The sequence below is a fragment of the Melopsittacus undulatus genome, chromosome 8, assembly GCF_012275295.1.
Source record: "Melopsittacus undulatus isolate bMelUnd1 chromosome 8, bMelUnd1.mat.Z, whole genome shotgun sequence".
NCBI classification, from domain to species: Eukaryota; Metazoa; Chordata; class Aves; order Psittaciformes; family Psittaculidae; genus Melopsittacus; species Melopsittacus undulatus.
Window position 1 is genome coordinate 43,064,592 of NC_047534.1, and position 16,757 is coordinate 43,081,348.

The following is a 16,757-nucleotide window of genomic DNA, read 5'->3' on the forward strand; positions in this document are numbered from 1 at the left end:
CCTAACAGAGTGGGTGCCATTATATACAGCTTGGCAAGAAGGCTGGTGGCATCTGAATGCCAGTAGGTGTCCATATCAAACCCATCAGTCCTCCCCTGTGTGAAACACCAGCCCTGTTGCACACCATTTGCTTGTAGCTGGAGCCATGGTAGGTTTTCAGTCTCATAAATTAGCAAAACTACCTCATTCAGAGGTTTTAAAAAAGATGAGTTTGTTTAAACATGTTTGTAATTGAAAACTTGTAGAATGTAAACAGCATAGAATTGCTTGTTAGGACGAATGCTGATCTGTTCATTCTATATGGTGTTCAAATGGCTTTTTCCTTTAGGTGTGCCTGTAGCGTGCTCCATAAATATGTTTTTACATGTAGGTACACATTAGTGCAGTAGGAATCTGTATTTTAGCTTGGCAAGTAGAGAGCTTAATGAAATGCAATTGAGTGGTATTGCAAGATACAACAGACAGCAGTAGGCAGCACTTAATCCTGTCTATTTAAACTATTCTGAGCACTGAGCCAGCTGGATCTTGCTTTTTAGCCTTAAAACTTAAGCTCAGAATCTGATTTTGTGTCTGACTTAGAGGGCTTTAGTGAAGGCATGGTTGAGAAGGTGGGTTACGATCTGTGCTGATAAACCGAACCTTGGTAAAAACTAAACTGCATTCGGTATCGTGAGAAAACTGAGCAGGCGGGACCAAGTTAAGGCTTCGCCCTGCAGGACCTTAGCGCAGGGGGAGGGGGGGCTATGATGAGCCACGCAGGTGCGATCTACAGCAGTGCATGCCGGGAAGAGCCCAGGCTTGAGGGGTGCTGCCGGCTGTTCGCGGTGGTTCTGTAAGGGAACAACAGAAAGCTTTAAAAGCGAAATGTAATGGATTTGTCGGTGTGGTGCACAGCGCTGGGACTGCTGCAGTGCTTCTGCATGCAACTCCTCTCCTGAGGGCAACCTGCTTGGCTCACCTCAGCACTTCGAAGTCATGAGTTTGGGGGGCAAAAGTCAATTTAACCTGAGAGGAATATTTTCACAGGAGTGGAGGCAATAGGTATTGCTAGAGACAAAAGGGCTAGTGGCTTTCTGCAGCAGAGACTTGGTTCCTACTGCAGGGTTGATTTACTAAATTGCTTAAGTATCTGATGATAACCCTACAATCCTCTGTAGGAGTGAAGGAATACCGTCTGAGGTGTGAAGCTGAGGGAAGGTGTGTTTTGAAATGCTTATGCATTAATAAAAGTGAAATGCTTATTCATTAACACATTCAGTGTTAGTATAACAAGGATTATTATAGAGAAGAAAAGCATTGGTTCCTTTAGGTAAGAACAGGCTTATGGAAGGACATTAGTAATTCTCTGTAAACATCTTTCAGTTGAAGTTCTTCTGTAATCCTTTGTATCTAGCCAATCAAAAATCCAAGTAGACCTTTTTTTTTTTCTGGCTCTGATGATTGCTATAGAAACTGAGCTATTAAAGATGATGGGAGTTGTTTCAATGATATTTTTGTTTCAGTAATTTATTTATTTATTTTAATTTGTATTGGTTAGGTTTGCAGCTATCCATGCTGAAGCTTGTGAATTCAAATAAATGTGTTAAGGTAGTTATGGACTTGTTAGTTCCTTGTGCCAGAGAAGGAAAAAAACTGGTAAGGCTCTGATATATTCTTTATCTATATATAAAACTGTATGATTGTTAGTTTGAACCTTAGTGGAATTTAAGATGGGTTGGCATGTCTTTACAGGTTCTTAAGTCAAATGTTAAATAACTTACGCAAGTAAAACTTGAAGAAGTTTTGCCTACACCTTTTTCATTATTACAAATACAAGATACCAAGCAGTCTGAAGGTTAGCATGACTTTATGTACTTTAATTGCCACATGAACCTTATTTTTGCCAAGTGTAGTCAGAGTAGTATGTACTTCAAGGCCTTACTTCATAGTGAAACTTCTCTGCTTTACCTCTGAAGTGTAGAAATTTTGAAGTGTAGACATGGAAAAAAAAATTGGAAGCAATTTTTGCAAGTAATTCAAGTGCTTTCTCAAATGCTCTTTCTGCAAATGATAGGAGTATCACTCTTAAAGGAGTGTTTTCTCCCTCAGTTCAGACAGTGGAATCCTTGTTGCATATCAAAAGGGAACAGGAAGATGTTCCCTGTTTCCAGAGCTATGCAGAAATTAATTAATACTACAGCAGTAACAAGATGCCTTGAAAATATCAGTGGCTTGTGTGCTTATAGAAGTTGAGGGTATTTGGCTACTGAATAAAAATAGTCTAGTGTTTCAAAATTATTTGTGTTATTTTTACATGTAATTGATTGAATATGGGATAATGATAATACATTTTCAGCTGTATATGTTACTCAAGAACAGGGAGGACAAAAGGATAGTTTTGTGTCCTTGCACTCAGTGCAGGAAAGAATAACTGCTACACAGAAAGGATCTTTACACCTTTGTTGGTATTAGTGGCAAGCTTCTAGCAACCGAGTTCACATATAGTAAAAGTAAATGTAACATTTTGCACCAGATATACATGATACAGATACTAAATTTTATACTCCAGTGTTATGTGACTGCTTGTGTTTTTTAAATCCACATGCTGTTATCCTGTGCCTTTTAAAGAGTGATAGAAAAAAAAATTAACCAAAAACTACTGGTACTCTGAATGGCTTGTTTTAAAGGGGTGTGTGTTTAAGCAGGTGATCTAATTGACCTGCCTGCAAATATTTGGATGTAGAGAGGCTACCACAGTACTGCTATCCTGTGCTGTTGCTGAACTGGGTATCTTTTCAGCAATAGCTCTTCTGGATTCTTCACTGGAAATGATGCACATAATCCTGTAGACTCTGAGTCCTAGGTGGGGTTTGCACTCTGAAGAAAATTCTCCTGGTAGCTTGTTTGTGCCCCTGCTGCTTTCTCCTGTTACTATTCATATGGGAAGCTGACATACTTCAGATTCGTATGCCCTTACTTCATAACTGGCATCATGCAGTATTCACATTCCATTTAAAATTATTTTGAAAGAGGATTTATTTGCATAATCTCCTCCAAATAGGATTGCAAATAATTTCAAGATATTATTACTATTTTTGAAACTGATATACTGTCCAAGGAGAACTAACTGCAGCTCATACTCAAAATTCAGAGACTCTTGTCTCAGGCTTTTCAGGCTACTGAAGTTTTTACCTGTTACAAGAAATCTACTATCTCTGAAATAAGTGATTCTAGGGTGTTTTAGCTGTTAAAATAGTAACGCCAATCCAGCAAAGTTGTATTTTAAGTGATAAAACACATTTGCTGGATTGATAATATTTTCCCACCTTTTAGTGGAGACCCTCATTCTGTTAGTCTGGTGTGTACTGCCTTAGGGCTTGAATTCATTTGCTAAACTACTGATAGTGAAATAATAAGCACTTGTCATGATAGTCTAATGATATTTGCATCATTCTGCCATGTTGAAGGGTCATGCTGCTGAGCATTTACCAAAGATGGGGCAAATGATACAGGAGCTTGTTGCTAGTATTGCCAAACTCCTCCATACCATCTTTGGATAAGCTGAAAACTTAACTCTATGTAGTTATGTCTGTCAAGGCACAATGCATGGACAAAACCATAACAGCTTGTATCTTTGATGGAGGATAGAATAAGCCTTTTTATTCTGAAGTATCTCACAAACTTATGTGACTTACCTGTCTCTCAGATTTAATGGTACTCCCCCAGTCAAAACAGACTTGTGTGTGTGGTTTATTCCAGCTGGCAACTGAACCCCACACATCCAGGGACTGTCTTGCCACCCTGGTGGGATCAGGGAGAGAACTGGAAGAATAAAAGCAAGATAAAGACAGTGTAATAGATAAAGCAAAAGCTGTGTGCACAAGCAAAGCAAAACTCATGGGGGACTTCAACCACCCTGACATCTGTTGGAGCAACAAAGAGAGGTGCCGTGCTTGACCTCGTGCTCACCAACAGGGAAGGGCTGGTTGGAAATGTGACACTTCAGGGAAGTCTTGGATGCAGTGATCTTGAGATGGTTGAATTTGAGGTCCTCAGGACAGTGAGAAGAGCGTGCAGCAACCTCACTGCCCTGGACTTCAAGAGAGCAGACTTTGGGCTCTTCAGGAACCTGCTTAGCAAGGTTCCATGGGATAAAGCCCTAGAGGGCAGGGGGGCCCCCAGACTGCTGGTTGGTATTCAAGGATCACCTGCTACAAGCTCAGGAGTGTTGCATTCCAACTAGAAGGAAGTGCAGCAGGAGGGCCAGGAGACCCCCTTGGATGGATAAGGAGCTGCTGAGAAAAATTCACAGGAAAAAAGGGGCTTATAAAAGGTGGAAGCAAGGACAGGTGGCCTGGAATGAATACAGGGATGTTGTCCGGGAAGCTAGGGACCGGGTTAGGAAAGCTAAGGAAAAATTGGAGCTAAACTTGGCAAGGGATGTTAAAGATAATAGGAAGGGATTTTATAGGTATGTAGCGGCTAAAAAACAGACTAGGGACAACGTAGACCCCCTCTGGAAGCTTTTGGGAGAACCGGCTACACAGGATTTGGAGAAGGCTGAGGTTCTGAATGGCTTCTTTGCCTCAGTCTTCACTGGCAAAGGCTCTGACCGCAGCACCCAAGTCTTGGAAGGCGGACACAGGGTCTGTGAAAATCTAGACCTTGGGCCCACTGTACGAGATTATCTGGTTTGAGACCATCTTAAGAACCTGAACATACACAAGTCCATGGGAACTGATGAAATCCATCCGCAGGTCCTGAAGGAGCTGGCAAATGAAGTTGCAAAGCCACTGGCCATCATATTTGAAAAATCATGGCAGACAGGTGAAGTTCCCGATGACTGGAAAAAGGGAAATATAACTCCCATTTTCAAGAAGGGGAAAATGGATGACCCGGGGAATTACAGACCAGTCAGTCTCTCCTCTGTGCCTGGCAAAATCTTGGAGCAGGTTCTCCTGGAAGGCATGCTAAGGCACATGAAAAACAACAAGATAATTGGTGACAGCCAACATGGCTTCACTAGGGGGAAATCCTGCCTGACCAATTTGGTGGCCTCCTATGATGGGGCTACGGAAATGATGGACAGGGGTGGAGCAGTTGATGTCATCTATCTGGACTTGTGCAAAGCATTTGACACTGTCCCACACAACATCCTTGTCTCTAAATTGGAGGGACATCAATTTGATAGGTGGACCACTCGGTGGATAAAGAACTGGCTGGATGGCTGCACACAAAGAGTTGTGGTCAACAGTTCAGTGTCAGGCTAGAGACCAGTAATGAGTGGTGTCCCTCAGGGATTGGTGTTGGGACCGGTCTTGTTTAACATCTTTGTCGGTGACATGGACAGTGGGATTGAGTGCGCCCTCAGCAAGTTTGCTGGTGACACCAAGCTGTGTGGCTTGGTTGATACGCTAGAGGGAAGGAATGCCATCCAGAGGGACCTTGACATGCTTGTGAGGTGGGCTGATGCCAACCTCATGAAGTTTAACCATGCTAAGTGCAAGGTCCTACACCTGGGTGGGAGCAATCCCAGGCACAGCTACAGGATGAGCAGAGAAGAGATTCAAAACAACCCTGCCGAGGACGACCTGGGGGTGTTGGTCGATGAGAAAATGAACATGAGCTGGCTTCAGTGTGCGCTTACAGCTCAGAAAGCCAACCGTATTCTGAGCTGCATCAAAAGAAGTGTGATTAGCAGGTCGAAGGTGATCCTGCCCCTCTACTCTGCTCTTGTGAGACTCCACTTGGAGTATTGTGTGCAGTTCTGGTGTCCTCAACATGAAAAGGACATGGAACTGTTAGAGCAAGTCCAGAGGAGGGCCACGAGGATGATCAGGGGACTGGAGCACCTCCTTTAAGAAGACAGGCTGAGAAAGTTGGGGCTGTTTAGCCTGGAGAAGAGAAGGCTGCGTGGAGACCTCATAGCAGCCTACCAGTATCTGAAGGGGGCCTGCCTACAGGGTTGCTGGTGAGGGACTGTTCATTAGGGACTGTAGTGATAGGACAAGGGGTAACGGGTTGAAACTTAAACAGCAGAGGTTTAGATTGGATATAAAGAATAAATTCTTTAGTGTGAGGGTGGTGAGGCACTGGAATGGGTTGCCCAGAGAGGTTGTGAATGCTCCATCCCTGGCAGTGTTCAAGGCCAGGTTGGATGAAGCCTTGGGTGATATGGTTTAGTGTGAGGTGTCCCTGCCCATGGCAGATGGGTTGAAACTAGATGATCTTAAGGTCCTTTCCAACCCTAACTATTCTATGATTCACTGTTTCCCATGGTCAAGCAGGTGTTTAGCCATCTTTAGGAAAGCAGGGCTCCATCATGCATAATGATTACTTGGGAAGACAAATGCCATCATTGAATGTGCCCCCCTTCCTTATTCCTCTCCCAGCTTTATACGCTGAGCATGCCATATGGTATGGCATATCCCTTGGGCCAGTTGAGGTCAGCTGTCCCAGCTGTGTCCCCTCCCAGCTTCTTGTGCACCCCCAGCCTGCTAACCTGGTGGCATGGGGTGAGAGGCAGAGAAGACCTGGACTCTGTAAGCACTGCTCAGCAGTGACAAAAACTTCACTGTGTTATCAACACTGTTTTCAGCACAAATCCAAGGCATAGCCACATAGTAGCTACTATGAGGAAAATTAGATCTACCCCAGCCAAAAGCAACATATGTGTCTGCTATGGTATCAATGCTTTTGAGTAAAAGAAGTGAGCTATAGAAAATAAACTCATATTTTTCCATCTATGATCATTTTAAATGTGTTATATATTCTGCCTCCATGAGAAAACTACTGCCCTTGGTGTTAGATTGAAGTTCAGTGGTTAGAACCTGTATATTAATGTTGCATCAAGTGAAATCAGTCACTAATGAATCAGTAATGCTGGAATCTAATACCATGCTTGCAGTTTGTAATCCTTGTAAATAGGATTACGTAGATATACAGAAAATAAATGCCCATTTCTGAAGTAGTTAACCTAGCACAGTGCTTTAATATCAAAACTTCTTTCTACTCTCCTGGTATTATCATCTATTATTAACCATAATGGTTAGAGAGGTGGGACTAGATTCTGTGCATTGTTTTAAAGCCTGTGGTGTTCTAAACTTGTTAAATGCATTTGCATAGTTGCTACCAAACATGACTTGTTAGATGCTCTTAAGGAAAGAAGTACGTTTATATGTAGTGTGAGTTTTGATATGAACTATTTTTATACTATATAAAAATTGAGGCTTTTCAAGTGGTTTTTAGAAGTGAAGGCTGAAAGCCTGGAGTAGAATCTCACTGTGAAATCTGAATTCTTAAAAATCAGGTCAGTGTACCAAAACCACTTAAAAGACACGGCCACTGGGTGTCAGTCTTGACTCAAGAATGAACATTTTGGAAGCGTTGCTGACTGCAGAGCTTTACTTTTGACATCACTGGTAAAGCTCTTAGTATCAGTACTTTGACTAAAACACTTCCTTTTTAAAAAGTTTTGGAAATTGATCTGTCATGTAGCAATAACACTGCTATGAATATGTCCCCTTCGCTTCAAAAAGAGACCAAAACATGTGATGTGGTGGTTATATAGTTGTGGGTTTTCTATAAGAATGACCTGTTTGGGCATTATACTTTACCTAGGGATTGCATAGATGTAGAATGGAATAGCTGATCTTTCCTCCTGCCTGAGCTGTGGAATGTTGTCATAAATAACTGCTGAGCAAGCACGGGCCTGTAATGGAGTGTTGGCTACCAGAGGTGTCCTTGAAGTAGAGGAAAAAGGGTGGTGGGAGTGGTAGAGGTAGTGTTTAAGATCTTTTGTACGCATAGCATTGCCTGCTGGAATGCCTGAGATACAGGCTTTGTTAGTTAGCCTAGTCTGCATAGTGTATTACTGCCCTTTGCATGCACTTTTCCTTTGTATGAGAACTTTGTCCCTTTTAGAGTTAACCTCATGTGACAGACCTTCAGCCTTCTCTTGTGAAAACCACTTGAAAAGCTTCAGTTGTTCTGCAGTGCAGAAAATAATTTTTTTTGAAAATAACATTTCTGCACTCTCTTTACAAAGGTATTCTTAATTGAGCTTTGGATATTGCATATAACAATAAATATCTAAGGCTGTATTACATCTCCTTGTGTTGCTCATATCTCCACCTGACAGACAGGGAGATAAAAAAAATTGCTTAGACTTGGGGAACATCCAGTAATAGTAAATCAGTTTTGCCAAGCTCTGTTTGGAAATGGGGATCAGACTATTAGTGATTCAGCTAAAATGAAAATGCTGATTCAAAATATTCTATAGTGTCTTCGGGGTTAAAATTTTGTTTTGAATTGTTTCAGAGAATGAAGACTTTCAGAAAGGTATAATCAAGTTCAAGGGAGTGCATAAAGGTATAAAACTACTTAAATGAATTTCAGAATCTTTCTAAAATGAGCACATTACAAGCTCAGCTTTCCTGTCTTTTTTGGAGATCCAAAGGTAGCTTGCCAGTCTGTTCCTTCCCCCACTGCTTTTAATTACATGCATTTACTGCTTATGTTCTCAGGAAGTTTTTTCCCCTGATTAAACTGCTTTTCAAGAGTGAGGTGGTAGTACTGACGAGGCTAACATAACTGGGAAGGAATGTTCCTCACAGTTAAAGTTAAGAAACTTTATTTCCATTTAAGTTAAGAAATTGGATTTCTTACATTCTTGAGACTTTACATTAAATTGAGATAACTTCAAATACGTGTAAGCTGAATATTAGAATGTTGAAGTACCTTCTGTGAGCAGGTTTCTGAAACATCTGCATTGTGTCTTCTGTGTTCTAACTACCCAGGTTTTTATGTGGCTCGTCAGCTGCAGGTTCATATCTTACAAATTACTGGATTTTTTTTGTGGAGCATCTTTGATAGCTTCACATTGGTTTCTAGAGATAAGAGGTGCTGGGGGTGCTGTCAGACAAAGCTGCAAAAATATGTTTCAAAACTCGCTTCCATTAATTACATAGAGGTTGCTGAGTTCTGGGATGATGGTTCTAAGCTGTAACTGGGAATTGGGAGAAGATGGATGATGCAGGTTAGGTTGAAGGAAACAGTGGTGTTTTTTTATTGCATGCTTGCAAAGCCTGACCTAGGCATTGCAACAACCACTTATACCTGCAGTACCTGTTGCTTGTAGTGCTTCTAGTGTGGTGCAAAGCAGTAGATCTTCGACATTCTTCCGTTCTTGGCTTGAGAACCTCTTGAGAGTTCTGGTCTGGAGTGAAATACATATATACTTTAAATATATAAAATTCTAGTGGAAAGATTTTAAAATAATAATAATAGAAAAGTGAAGTTGCCTAAACTAGAAGTGCTTGCTCCTGGTTTTGATCATTGTTTAATATAAAGCATGCTGTGGCATAGTTGATACAGTTACTCTGCCAAATGCAAGCAGGAGGAATTTGCAGAGTTTACAAGGATTTTGATGTGAGATCAAGTACTGTATTTCTTAACTAAAGTCTTCACTGTGTTAGGTATTTGGTCCATCTCAGCCCTGTTGGTAATGGTTACTATCAAGAGGAAGATAAAGTCAAAAAGGGAGAAGTCGTCCATCAAAGAATGAGATGTTAAGTGTACTGAATGCATTACTATTGTATTTGCTTTTAGAAGTCATTCATGCCATAGGCCTTCCTGAGTAGACCCTTGTAGTCAATGTCTGTTTTCCAGGTCTGTTAAATGTCACCTCAGAGATCAGGAAAAATTTCTCCTCCTCCCCTTAAACCCTTTTAGCCAGGGGCAGCTGAAGTAAAGATCACTTCAAAGGCCAAGCATAGCTTTTATTTTTTTTTAACTTGTCATTGCAGTGGCAGTAGATGGTACCCCTAATATTACTGTCACAGTCAAATGTTATGACTATGTCTGGTTCTCTTCATATTTGTGTGTATCAGGAACATCTCTTGTAAAGATGTTAGAATTGCAGTAGCTAAAAATTGGTGTTGTAGAAATGGGATCATTCCCCATACATGATAAGAATTGTAAGGCAGAAAAAGCATGTGACTCAACATCCCTTATCTTCAGCTGTAACTCCTAGATAAGATTAAAAGAAACAGGCTTCCTTCCAACTATCTCCCCCTTTTTCACCTGAAGAAATTTGCTGAGAACAGGAGCAGACTCTAGCTGCAGAATTTGAGTCAGCCTGTAGCACATCACAACACAGATTTGGATTCAAGGAAAATAGGGCTTGTTTGAACTCATTTTTGATGTTGCAATTGAATGGATAGAAGAGATTCTGTTGACTCATTTTTTGTCATTCGTTCTGTGTGAAAAACACTGTATACTAGATACTAAAAGGACCACCAATCAAAATCTGAGAGGATTCCAGCAGATAGTTTAGATAATCTAAACAACTAAATTCAACAACCTATTAGAGTTGAAAACTTAAGTAGTTTGAAAATATAAATGCTACTGTTGCCCACAAAACTTTACCTCTGATGCTCCTCACCAATGTTTTGGTTTTTGGCTTTTTTTTTTTTTAATCTTAAAAAAACAAGTGACAGTAGCAAAGATCTCTGCTTTGTTTGGCAGATAGGGCAATGCAGATGTAAAGATCAAAATGACGTTAAAATTAAAGGGAATTTTGTATTATCTTCTTGGGTAAAATCACAAAGCTGACAGTGTATTCAAACTGTTCATAGTGACTTGCATTTAATTTTAGCCTCTCCCTTCTGTGACTGGATTCTAAACTGAGCAGCAAGTTATGTAGGTGCTACAAGAGCAATAGTGAGTGATGAAGTTCCTAAAAATTCTGGACTATTTTGTACAGAAAGCTCAATACCTGCTGTCAACTGATTTTGTGCTTCAGCAAGCAAGTGTGCCAGCAGTTTATCAAGAATATAACATGAAGAATTCCTGTACCTCTTTAAATCGGGGCAAAGATTCTGTTTGGGAATCTGACATGAGAGTCTCTGTGCTATACAGCATGTTCAAACAGCACATCTGGGAGAATGGGCAGTGGTGGAGACACTGGAAAATGCACCCATATTTTTTTCTTCTTCCTTACTCCTCTCCCCAAATCATCTAAAATGATTATTCTATGCCTTTTTTTTCTGTAAAATTTACTGGCCGTACACACTGAGTCAGTGTCGATTTTGTTTGATCTTGTTCTTCACAAATGCAAAATGGATCGAACCCAGTGAAGGTATTCTCAATTGAGTGTAGCTGTGTTCCTGGGTTGCCTGTAGACATAATGCACATAGTAAGGGCTGCTTATGATTGTACCCTGACAAACAGCTGCTGGGGGAATGCCATGGAAGAGAAGTAGCAAGAGAAAGGAAAGGAAGAAGTGTCTCTGATTCCTATAATCCCTGTAAATCACCTTGTATCTTGGAAGCTAGTTTTCTAGTAGTGATTTGATATCAGAATGAAGTCTTAGAGTGTGGGCTGAATTTTCTTACTCTACAAATGCTTATTTGGTTTTTAGACTCTGCTAATAATTCTTTAAAATGTACTACTGGCTTTTGTATTTTTGAAAGCAGAAGATGGAACTTAGCTAGCTAGCAGTTGCTATGATAGCAGAATGGTTTTATCATAAATCTGTGTAAGTAGGTTGAAAGCATCAGTTAATATATTACTGTTTTCCAGAGCAGAAGATGGCATTTAAATTTTGTATTCAGAATCTATGCATGTCCATATGTAAAACTCAAAGTATATATTAATGTCTAAACTACTTAAAAATACTGGAAATATGGGAGGTTCAGTGTAGTTATTATTCAGGTTTTAGTAATTAAACAATTATGAGAATAATTTTATATGCTTATTTGGCACCCAAAGATTCAGTTAGGAGGAAGAGTTAATTGGATGGAAGAGTGTAAAAATATGATTAGGTTCCTAGATACTAATTTTTAATGAAAAGCATTGCTTAAAATATCCTTATGTCCTCTATATTCAGAAACAGTGAAATGTGAGCTGGGGTGATAGATTATTTAGCCTGATTTTGGAAATATGACCCATGGAAAGCTACCTTTTGTAATGGGGAAAAAAAGGCATCTTCTGCAGCATATGATTGAGGGCATGGAGTGCAATCATGTATCTGTGGAAATGGTTCAGCTGTGACAAGTTTTTTAACCTTCAAAACAATAATGGTTCTTTTTGGTAGTGTAGAATATGGAAAATCACTTTTTTTTTTTTTGTATTCTAACCCTTAACTGAATTCCAAAGAGAATATTTTGAATAGCTTTCTTCTAATTTAACCTGATTATTATACTTTTAAAACCTAAAGGTCAAACTAAAATGGAAAACTGCCCACAAATCCCTAGTCTTTCACTGTGTTTAACTTGGGATGAGTGTGAGATGATGACAGGTGGCTTTAAAGTACCTTTTGTCCTTTCCTAATCCTGGTTTACGGGGATTTAAACATCACAGACATACTAAGTACTCAACGAACTGCACTATCTCATACATAGTTGTTCAGGGATCACTTGGACCTAGGAAAATACAGAGGCTATAGTGTTGTACCTTCATCACTTCCTGGTGTGCACTCCAGTTGTGGTCTGGAGTAGGATCTCATCTGGTGACCCTAAACCATACTCAGCTTGTATGAGGTATTTTTGTACTGATAAGTTAGTTCAAACCAGCAGCTTCATAGCTGTGAATCTGACCTTATATCTTGTACTGTAACTTTATCAATGTCAGTTTACATAAGAAGTAATTGTGTTGTGCTATAAGAAGAGTAGTAAGAACTGCTGCACATATTGATTATTCTTTTTTGTTTGCAGTCCTGTTTGCTGTCTCTTGTAACTTAATCTTTAAAGAAGCAGATTAATGCCTGGAAGGAGATGTCAGGAAGATAAGAATATATTGGTAAGGAAGGAACAGGCAATTTAGAAGAATATGTGGTCTGTACTGGGACAACTGAGGGTACAGCAACAGAAATAAACAAATGAAGAGTATGACATCCATTGGAGGAACAGCAAATGTTTTTTGGTGCTGTAGCTCTAAGAGCAAGATATAGCTTTAAAGTTCTCTTTCATAAAAAAGACCCTGCAGAAATTGAAGAATGCTGTCAGTAACATTATATACAATGTGAATCTGCTGATTGTAGTCAGTGCTGCAGTGTTTGAAACAACTGTGGTCTGATGGTATTTGGAAAAGTTGGATAATAAGTAAACCATGAGAATGGTTTCATGTATCTTGCATGTGTTCTGTAAGTTTTATTAAAGCTCACTTACCTGAATTGATTTAGAATGTGAAAAAGCTCATATAAAGCTAATAGATTACTACATTAATGAGACTTGTCAAAGTCCAAGCAAGATGATTGTTGGCAATGAGGTACGTAAAGGAACAGATATGACTAAATCACATTAAAAGGATGGTGTGGGATGCCTGTGTTCATTACTGAGGATGCAAATGTTTATCTTGAATTTTCACTAGGTTTCTTTGCTGGATATATGGAGAGCACTATGTGCTGTTGGAAAAGGTAAACATGGATCAACAGAGTTTCTATTTACTAGTCTTTACCTCAGCATTTCTTAGGATCATCATCTGCCTATCAGATGATGACAGCTTTTTAAATAACTTCAGCATTCATATAAATATGCCTTTGCTCTTCAGGTTAAATCACTTTATTACACTTGAAAGGTAACAAGTCTTGAGGACCACTTAGAAACAGCAGCTGATAAAAATTCAGGGAACTGATTGAAAGGTTGACTGGAAAAAACTGACTGTTGACTACAGTGACTTCCTGCTTGTTTCTAGGACAACTAGATACCTAGTTTCTAAAATCAGGCATGTTTTTGTGTCAGCTTTTTCTTGAAAAGTATCTTATTTTGTTACTGCCATAGATTCAAGCATCTTGTGTTTCATTTGAATAATGGCTGTGGGGAGCTGGTAACTGCTGATGAATCTTAGCTGAAACTACTGAAGTTGGGAGTTTCCCCTTGTTAGTCTAACGGAGCCAGGATTTAACCTACTGTCTCTTTTTATTTATGTATTTATTTTTGTCCAGAAGAAAGCTTTGTAACTGTGACATGTGAAAATCATCTGAATGTTTTGGGAATTGAAGACCCACTTACTGGTGTGCACTTGATCACCCATCAGCTTTTCACAGGTAGATGCAATAGTAACATATCAAGACTGCTGAGTCCCCACTCCCCTTTTTCCATTGTGCAATAATTAACTGTATATCCAGCTTCATAATTCAAAGGTCTAAGGTTTGAGGCTTGTCCTTTTAATTATTTCTGGAGTTTTGACTACAACACTGCAATATGAATAAAACATTACTTTCAGGTCAATATGAGGTTTCAAGCTCATGGTCTTCAAATTAATGAAATAACTTCTACTGTACCTAATCAGCCACAAAGGATTATGGGGACCCAGGACATTTTCATTAGTGTCTCTTAAAGTACCTGACACAAAGTGATATAGCTCCAGTTTTTATAGAAAGGCTAAACATTAAGCAGTCATTCTTAAGGAACAAAAGGGGTTTAATAAATAGGGGAATGTGGTATGTAACCTCCTATTTACTTTAATAGCTTGTGGCTCTGACTTATAGTGGCACTTCAGCACAATTGTTCATCTTAAGGAGAAAAGAAAAGCAATGAACAACCCCCCCAAAGCCTTCTAACACATCAGTAATTACAAAGGGTATGTTGCATAGCTGTTTTCATACATGTTTTTCAAACTCAGAAACTAGTGTTTCAGTAGAAATTCAGGCAAAAAGGAGTAAAGAATGTGTTCCAGTTTCTTGACTATGCCCTTCAGCTTATGTTGCAGTGCAACTGCACTCAAGTGTTGCATGTCTGAAATTTCTTAAAGTGAGCACCAGAAAAGTAGCTTTCCTGTTGGTTTTAATTTAAGATCTCATCCTGAACAATATTGATCATTCTGTATTCAAACCAGTAAAACAGCAGGAGGTACTCTTTACTGTGCTGAGGTCTTTAGAAGTATCCTTATCAGGAAAAATCTTAAATTTTGGAAGTGCATTATACAATAATAGCTTCTGTATGCAAGACTGAGTGCTGAGAGAAAGGAGGAATTCATGTTGCAAAATACAAAACACACCATTGGGCTGAATTTTGATGGCAAATTTTCACCTCAACATTTCTCTCTTCTATGAAGTGGCTATAAAAATAACATTGTATGCTCTCCTGATGGTAGCTCAGTTGGATCTAGCTTCCCCAGGCATGTTATCCTTTTCCTCCTGGATTGTAAAGTGCAATCTGATGAGATGTTGGCATGAGCAGTAAAGTTGGTTGAAGGGTGTTGTGCCCCTTGCTGCCATTTGCGGCTCTATCATGTGTTCGTGGTGCTGGGCTGTAAGGCAAGCACGGTGTTCACCACTCCCTTGTGGACCTGTGCAACTGAGGGGACAAAAGGGAGTGGGAATTGCAATGTGAATAAATGTTGATTGCAAAGGTTGATAAAGGGGGAAGGGTGAACTTCTCAAGCTGGTCACCCAAAGTCTGTGCTCACTGAACTGTCCTACATCTCATTCCTCTGAAGAAGTCCTCCAAGGAAGAGAGAGGTTGAGTTTGTTATTGTAATCCTTTTGACCTCATGCATTCATGAGTTTGTTCTCCCCTTGTCGAAGTAGTTTTGCAGGTTGGGTGAATCAGGTACTCTTTTCAACGCAAATATTTTGGATATTGTTCCTTAGCAATCAGTTAAGAATTGCTAAAATGTGGGTTAACTTGAGCTATCATTTTCTTCATTTTTTCATTTTTTCTTGTTTGATGTAACAATATATTCGTGCTATAAATATCTTGGTGTACAAATCAATGGTTGACATGCACAGGGTGTTGCAGGGTACCTATATTTTGGTCATACACTTAGTAACTTTGTTCTCAGACTGTTCCATAGGCCTACTGCTGAAGGTTTATTCAGAAAATTGACTAAGACTCTATTTTCATCTTTTCTATTAAGTAGGCAATGGTTAATCTTTGATGCTCTGAAATACATATTAAAACTGTGAGAATCTGTCACCTGCAATCGCTGTACTGCTAAACCATATTCTCATTTACTTATTTACTTACTGTTATTATCCTGGATTTCACCTGAAATTCTAATTAATACTACTGATCTGAAGGCTTATTATTTGTCTCTACTCAGGTGCTTTTGATAGACTGCTTTAGTGGTTTCTCAAGCATTTGACTGTGCCTGCTGGAGGAATGAGATGTAGCAGTTCTTAATATGTGAGAGTCCCACTTACAAAGATGCCTATCCCGAACAGACCTCAAATCTGTTATGAACAGGGATATATACCAACAGAAATAGATAACTCAACATATGACACATGGTAGATACTGTTGCCTATTTAACAAGTAAATTTTTACACTAACACTGTGGGAAGTGAGAGGAAAAGAAATTTGTAGGACATTCTAGCTTGAATGATATATAGAAGAATAGTAATCTTGCCTCACTTCACTTAGTGTTATCTCTCGTCACGTCTATATTTTCTCGTAACAATAGCTGAGATACATCGTATGATGTTTTCCCCTGCTGACCTTTATACTACTTACTTTTCACACAAAAGAAGATAACATTTCCTCTCAGTTCTCATCTGTAAAGTGCCTGAGAGATTTATCTAGTTTTGTGCATTGGGAATTGATGCACAGACTCAGTGGTTACAATATCCTTTGCGTTTTGGTTTGGTTTAGGTTTTTATACCTAATTTAAGATATCAAGGACTTACTGTTTCAGAGTGCTTGGTATCACACTTTTAAAGCACAGCTCTCATCAACTTCGGTTATAGCAATGAGCACTTCAGGTTTTGCTTAATAGGCCCAGGTGTCTTAAATCAGAAAGTTAGGAATGCTTCAGAAGCTTGAAGTGACTTCCTA